Raw genomic sequence first — 6000 nt, 5'->3', positions numbered from 1 at the left:
TCATTAGTTTTCCTTCAATTTTCATTATTTTCCGTTTGCTTTTTCACATTTACTGCAGTTTCCATGGCTTTCCATCGATTTTTTATCATTAATTTCCTCCAATATCAATTGATATTCATTTATTTACAAAAGTTTTTAATTAATTTTCATTGGTTTTCGTTTGCTTTCGCAAGTTTTCTGCAGTTTTCATGACTTTCCGTTAAGTTTTTACCAATTTCTCATCAATTTTCTTCAATTTCCAATGATTTTCATCGATTTTCAATAGTTTTCATTAGTTTTCGTTCAATTTCTCAAGTTTATTGCAGTTTTCATGGCTTTCCATTGAATTTCCTCAACAATATCCATTGATTTCCATTTATTTTCATCAGTTTTTACACAATTTTCGTTTGTTTTCGCTTGCCTTCTTGGGTTTCCTGTGGTTTTCATGACTGTCCATTGAGTTTTCATCAATTTCTCATCAATTTTCTTCAATTTCAAATTAATTTCAACGAATTTCATTAGTTTTCCTTGAATTTTCAATATTTTCCGTTTGCGTTTTCAAATTTGCTGCGTTTTCCATGGCTTTCCATCGATTTTCCTCATCAATTCCCTTCAATATCGATTGATTTTCAAGTTTTCTGTGGTTTTCATGACTTTCTATTGAGTTTTCACCAATTTTCATCAGTTTTTACTTAATTTTTGTCCCTATTCAAGCCACTTTTACAGCACTTTCAATACATCCAATAATTTCGAATGAACTATGTGCTCTTTAAACCTGACATCAACGGATCTCTTAGTCTGTCCAATATACACATATACCAATAGTTTCCAAATTTGGTATTTTATCCTCAATAATTATATAGTTGGATTTATAAACCAATTTTAAACCCATTCCGGTAAATATTCCTTCCAATCCTTTTGTATAAACAAGATTTTAAAGATATCAGAGCAAATTTTTGATGTTTTTTCAGTAGTTTTTCCCGCTGGATTTAATTTCCGCCGGAGAAGGTTTATTGGTGGGAGAATTCAGTATAAAACAGGTATTAGATTTTATTTCGTTATGGAAACGCTCGTCAACAGTTTAAATAGCGTATTCAGTCTGTTGACAGGTATCAAAATGTCTTCTCGTTCACCATTGACAGCTGTCAAACGAATACTAAACGAGATGGCGTCTTCTAACTTGAAATATATGCCGCCATCTCTAGGTCATACCAAGTACTTCTGGAACCATCCACCACCGTATGTTAAAAATTCAAATTCCAAACGGAAAATATTAAATTATCGTTTTTTCCTGTACAATAAATAATTGTCCGTTATATTTATCTTTCGAATTGGACGTGTACAAGTCTATCTAATTACCATTTCATTCAATTTTAGAACAGAACTTCCTGCATTGTGCGTGATTCTTCGACAAAGGATACAATGTCCTATATAGTCCTTCTTACAAAGAAACGTATCCTTCCGATCCTACTAGCAATACAGCGGCGGGAAATAATTTTTTTCAAATATTTCAATTCATTTCTTTGAATCATTTTTCGACAAAGCAGCACCATCGAAACTATAATGGAGGTTTGATTATCCTTTGGTCCTTCTGAAGATCGAAATCGAAACGTCGAGCGATAAAAAACGAATTTATCTGAGTAAGGATAATCCCGTTTTGTATTTCGTAGAATTTCGTCGACGTCGTAGGTCTAAAAATTAATTTTATTGTGTTGGTTAACCGGCAGCCTTTTGATACGTCACTGGAATGGGGATTCACACGCGCCCCGACAAAAGAACATCGGGAGAGAACAAAAGCATTCTAGATCACCAGAATACACATACTCGACATTTTCCAGCTACCTCAGTTCATCCATTGTTTGTAGATACCATAATACGCCGAGGTGTTAATGAAAGGACGAAAATTATCAAAAATAGAGAAGAAGTTGTTTGTTAGTTAACAGTGTTGTTGGATAATTGGAATGGATGCTGAATGACAGATATAATAAGATTATAATGAAACCACAGGAATATTTCGTAGCAAAATCGAAAAGTATGTTTCGATATATACGAATTACGCGATTTCATAAATATTGTGATCGTAGAAATAATTTTGTGTGCAATACGAACAGAATCTTATATCTATTGGAATTTCCGGTATCGTTGACGATATTCATACCGATTACTAAAATCTAATGACTGTTTTATACTAAATTTTCCCACCGATAAACCTTCTCCCGTGAAAAAATCATCGTCGGTATTATTCATATTCATTCTTTGATTACTAAAATATAGAGTGGGTTGTAAGGGATTGGGGGTACTGAATTTTATTGCTTTTCGTTTATTTTCTCTTATTTTCTGTGGTTTTCATGACTTTCCATTAAGTTTTCGCCAATTTCTCGCCAATTTTTTTCGATTTCGAATGATTTTCATCGATTTTCATTAGTTTTCCTTATATTTTCATTATTTTTCGTTTGCTTACTCAAATTTACTTGCAGTTTTCATGGCTTTCCATCGATTTTCCTCACCAATTCTCTTCAATATCGATTGATTTTCAAGTTTTCTGTGGTTTTCATGATTTTCCATTGAGTTTTCGCCAATTTCTCATCAATTTTCTTCAATTTCGAATGATTTTCATCGATTTTCAATAGTTTTCATTAGTTTTCGTTCAATTTCTCAAGTTTATTGCAGTTTTCATGGCTTTCCATTGAATTTCCTTAACAATATTCATTGATTTCCATTTATTTTCATCAGTTTTTACTCAATTTTCGTTGGTTTTCGCTTGCTTTCTTGGGTTTTCTATGGTTTTCATGACTGTCCATTGAGTTTTCATCAATTTCTCATCAATTTTCTTCAATTTCAAATTAATTTCAACGAATTTCATTAGTTTTCCTTGAATTTTCATTATTTTCCGTTTGCGTTTTCAAATTTGCTGCGTTTTCAATTAATTTTCGTTGGTTTTCGCTTGCTTTCTTAAGTTTTCTGCAGCATTCAATGCTTTCCAGTTATTTTTATGAAATTTCACAACAATTTGCGTCAATATCCATTGATTTTCATAAGTTTTCGTTTAATTTCTCAAGATTATTGCAATTTTCATTGATTTTCATTGATTTTCCTCAACAATATCTATTGATTTTCATCGATTTTCATTAGTTTTCGTTTAATTTCTCAAGTTTATTGCAGTTTTCATGGCTTTTCATTGATTTTCCTCAACAATATCCATTGATCTTCATCGATTTTCATTAGTTTTCGTTTAATTCCTCAAGTTTATTGCAGTTTTCATGGCTTTTCATTGATTTTCCTCAACAATATCCATTGATTTTCATCGATTTTCATAAGTTTCCGTTTAATTTCTCAAGATTATTGCAGTTTTCATTGATTTTCATTAATTTTCCTCAACAATATCCATTGATCTTCATCGATTTTCATTAGTTTTCGTTTAATTTCTCAAGTTTATTGCAGTTTTCATTGATTTTCATTAATTTTCCTCAACAATATCCATTGATCTTCATCGATTTTCATTAGTTTTCGTTTCATTTCTCAAGATTATTGCAGTTTTCATTGATTTTCATTAATTTTCCTCAACAATATCCATTGATCTTCATCGATTTTCATTAGTTTTCGTTTAATTTCTCAAGTTTATTGCAGTTTTCATGGCTTTTCATTGATTTTCCTCAACAATATCCATTGATTTTCATCGATTTTCATTAGTTTTCATTTCATTTCTCAAGATTATTGCAGTTTTCATGGCTTTCCATTGATTTTCCTCAACAATATCCATTGATTTTCATCGATTTTCATTAGTTTTCATTTCATTTCTCAAGATTATTGCAGTTTTCATGGCTTTTCATTGATTTTCCTCAACAATATCCATTGATTTTCATCGATTTTCATGAGTTTCCGTTTAATTTCTCAAGATTATTGCAGTTTTCATGGCTTTTCATTGATTTTCCTCAACAATATCCATTTATCTTCATCGATTTTCATTAGTTTTCGTTTAATTTCTCAAGTTTATTGCAGTTTTCATTGATTTTCATTGATTTTCCTCAACAATATCCATTGATTTTCATCGATTTTCATTATTTGCTGAATGACAGTATTTTCAGAGTTATTTGGGAGAAAAAAAAAGGATGCTATTCAAATTCGATGTGGCGCTAATAAAATATTGAAACAAACAGCAATTTTGGTATCACGAATAATTTAACAACTCCAAATATAAATAGATCGATCAATGTACGTCTAAATGTGAAAATTTATCCACGCAGGAACGGCCTGAGGAACTATTTAATAGATAATTTACGTTAGATAATCGTAAGGATTAATTAAGAATTTTTTAAGCGAATTGAGTCGGATTTTTGCATCAATTTATCCACTAATACGCCTCTAATCCCTAATCTAATAATTGTTCAGTTAGGAAATTATGTATGGAAAATAAAAAATGATTTATTATTGAATTTTCGAGATTTTAAATATTCATCTCGACGGCTTCGGCTGCATCCCTCAAAATGAAACTTCCCTCGAGATCAGAATAAATATTTAACGATAAAGAATTCACAGGGTAAATATTTTAAACGTAACGAAATCTTTAGTAGATTTCAACTCTGTTCCAACACCCGAGGACCACTATCCTTATATTTCCGGAACAAAGTACAAACAAAGCTTTCGAACTTCCTTCCGGAGTTTTCGCGCTCCGCAATTGTTTTAAATTATGAGGGCGGATGGCGAAACCTCATCGAAAGACGTTAAAATGAAAATTCCTCATTAAAAAAGGTATAAAGGTAACGCATTTTTTAATTAAATCAGTACCTTAATTACGTAGGTAACGCGTATCAAGACAGATTAATGAAAATCTTCTTCGAGACAGAATTTCCTTTCTGCGTTGACCTGGGGGACCATTTTTCTAGCAATATTATTTCAAACTCCCTTCCGGGATCGCTTCCGGTTACGAAAAAATTACGACAGAGTAAAATATTTCGAGCTGAAAGATAAACAAAGTTGGACATTGCTTTTAAAAGATCCTTAAATTAGAAGGAAAATCGAAGCTACTAATTACTCCGAAACAACTGAATTTTTTACTGTACCTCGTTCGAACTATAGACGGGGGTAGTTGCTTGAAAAATACCCCAGTCTATACGGTATAAGTTTGAAAACACCACGTTGATCAGTATTTGTTTGCAAAACAATCGATTGGGAAAGAAGAATCGTCTCCAAAGAAGACAAAGATCGTTCCATCTGCACGTGTCGGTTTTTTTGGGTGCATTAGGTAGCAAATCAAAGTTTAATCCATCGATTTTGACCGGTGCACCGAGTGATGTTTGAGCTGGTGCATTGTCTTGATGGAAAAAACACCAAATGCTTCGCTTTTTCCTTTTCCAAGATAGTCAGTGGAAATTATCCTGAAAAAACCGACGCCACGACCTTTCCTGCAGCTGGAACGAACGTTGCTTGTTTGGTTTGGGGTATTTTTCAACCAACTACCGCCATCTCTAGGCCAGAGCATCTCAATACTAGATTGCAACGAAATAACAACAAAATCAAGTTCTGTTGAATGGTGTTCAACCTTTTTGAATATCTTCCGAAGCAAATTGAAGTCGAGGATCTTCTAAAATTTCAATTTTTCCAAATCAAAGTGTTGGTTTTTTGGAATGCGCGTGGGATAATTTTCATAGATTATGTTTGAGCAAAGAAATTGAGCAAAACCGACGATTATCTTTTACCAAACGAGATTCTGGTCAACCTATATTTGAAAAAATCGTTTTGTTAACAATACACCCCTAGCGGGCGGTATTTTTTTTCAGCTCGATATGGCAATCAACCTAATGAAGTGATAATTTAAACGGTAAAACATAAACGTCAAAACTAGGGACACGCTTCAACGGCATTCATGCGTTAATGTGTTCACACGTCGCTAGTTAACTCATTAACTTCATAGCGTAGCGGGAAAAAAAAAAGGAATTCATTAAAAAACAAACCACTGAGTTTATATTCAATTGGACAAGAAACCCGCGCGGGGATTCGTAAAGAAATATTGATCGAACCAAG

This window comes from Diorhabda sublineata, chromosome 6 (genome assembly GCF_026230105.1).
Source record: "Diorhabda sublineata isolate icDioSubl1.1 chromosome 6, icDioSubl1.1, whole genome shotgun sequence".
Taxonomy (NCBI): domain Eukaryota; kingdom Metazoa; phylum Arthropoda; class Insecta; order Coleoptera; family Chrysomelidae; genus Diorhabda; species Diorhabda sublineata.
This window is presented reverse-complemented; position numbering follows the sequence as displayed.